Source organism: Eurypyga helias, unplaced genomic scaffold (assembly GCF_000690775.1).
Source record: "Eurypyga helias isolate BGI_N326 unplaced genomic scaffold, ASM69077v1 scaffold14221, whole genome shotgun sequence".
NCBI lineage: Eukaryota > Metazoa > Chordata > Aves > Eurypygiformes > Eurypygidae > Eurypyga > Eurypyga helias.
Genome location: NW_010230280.1, coordinates 2,200 through 4,285, shown reverse-complemented (window position 1 = coordinate 4,285; position 2,086 = coordinate 2,200). Strand labels below are relative to the sequence as shown.

Here is a 2,086-nt window from a genome sequence, read left to right as displayed (position 1 = left end):
CATTTTAACCCCGTTCCCCCCTGTCCTGTCACTACAGGCCCTTGTAAAAGTCCCCTCCCAGTTTCCTTGTAGGCCACTTCAGGTAGTAAGCTATAGTTTTTTTTGGTGGTGGTGTTGGTGGGTTTTGGTGGGTTTTTTTTCCAACTGAATTCATTACCTATGGCAAACAGTTAACAAAGCAAACAACACATATGAAAACTTTCAGACAATTCAAATGCCTTAACTTGTACAAAATATATTCATCTTAAACTTTCCCTTCTACCTTCCCCCACTTCCGACTGACAGAAATGAGCAAAACCACATCTGGTAATGGAATCCCTAATGGGAGGTATTGCTACTCTAAGAGAAATATAAGAGTCACACTATTTGTCTGCATTTCACCATCAGCTTTCTAATGCTTTCTAGATATCATTTTACTGGTAGTAGGTACACGTGTTCACTCAAACTTTCAAATAATTTTATAAAAAGTCAGAAAAATATACTCAGTACGTGTTGCAGAACCTTCCTATATTCACCCTACCATACGTGAATCTTACAAAATGCTTTAGAACCATTTATTAGCCGCAAAAAATACCAACCACCGTGCAGCACCTGGAGAAAGGACTTGATGTGAACATACAACCCATGAGGGGGGTGTGCGTTCAGGTTTACAGCCGGGTATTTTCACAAGTAGACGCAATAAATATTCAATACCATGTTCATGAGCATCCATGGACACACAGACCTTTCTTGATTTCATTCTGAAGCCTGAAGCTGGTGATGTGAACAGTAAATGACAGATCAAGTAAGTATAGTAGAAGAAACTCCCTGTTTTATTGTCACCAAGATACTTTGCAGGAAGCTGTTTTGGATGTGCTCATGTAAGGCATCTAAATCTTCTGCTATGGTATGCAGAAGCCAATATAAACCCTTTTTAACTGATTTATCAATTTTTTTTTCCTGACGCCCATGATGACTGAGCAAGCTTCAATTTGACATGGAAACTTGTATTCACTGGCAATCTTTTCCAGGGATAAACAGTCCATGATATATGCTTCTCACAGAGCTCCTTCTCTATCCTGCTTATTTGCCAGCACCAACGTGGTTTTCCTGCTACCTTGAGGCTGTTTAAAACTTCTAGCATGGCTTGCTTGTTTTCTTCCATTCTTGAAGCATCACTGGAATCCACAACAAATATTACACCACAGGACTCAACACAGTAATTCCTCCAGATATTGAGAATTTGTTTTCCACCCCCTAAATCAAAGATGGTGACTTCAAAGCATCTCTTTTTAAGGTGAATCTTGGAAAACCCAACTGTTGGAGCCACATCTTTAGGAGAGTCTCCTTGCATTCCATGGACTGTAACAGTTTTGCCACCATCATTAGCATCACCTTCCTGGCAGGTTCCTGCCACCATCTGAACAAGCCGCAGCAGCCGGCCGTTAGACTCAACATACTCCTTCTCCAGCACTGGTGGTTCTGGATGTCTGAAGAGATAACGTGGCCAGTCCAGAACAGCCAAGACAGCCCAGAGACAGGCTGCAGGCATTGTCTTATTACTGCGTTTGCTCACCGGAGGCACGATGTGAGGAGGCTCTGCTCTACTGCAGCGCACAGCCCGGCTCGCCACTGCATCTGCCGAGGGAACCGGGATGACGCGGCCGCACGTGGGCAATTGAAGGGGTGGCAACGGCAAGCACCGGGCTCCTCCCTTTTTGTGAGGGCAACATTTTATGAATTCTGACAAAATCTTTCTGCCACTCTTAACTAATAGAGATTTTTCAAATAGTTCCATTATTCTTAATGCACAAGGCAATTTATTGCGAGGTGTGAACTGAGATTAGGAGCCTCCTCATCCTGGTAACGGTGTAAATGCCTGGATTTCTGCCCTTTGAGGAGTTACTAGCCATACTGGGCAGCCAAAGGTCAAAGAAAGGATTGTCATCTCCACCTTACAGATGAACGTCAGTGTGGGGAGACTGAGAGTCCTGCTCTGTGTGCACACACGGGATCTGCACCAAAGATAGTACATCCCCCACTGCTTCAGTACTGAAATCAAACTGCCCTTCCTCTCTAGTTCCGATCCAGAAGAGATTGGTCAGGA

At 43.8% G+C, this 2,086-nt stretch overlaps 1 pseudogene; it reads right to left on the bottom strand.

The window, feature by feature from the left end:
* Window positions 1-780: 780 nt before the first annotated feature.
* On the bottom strand, window positions 781-1,437 carry LOC104516382 (annotated as a pseudogene).
* Between the last annotated feature and the right edge of the window lie 649 nt (window positions 1,438-2,086).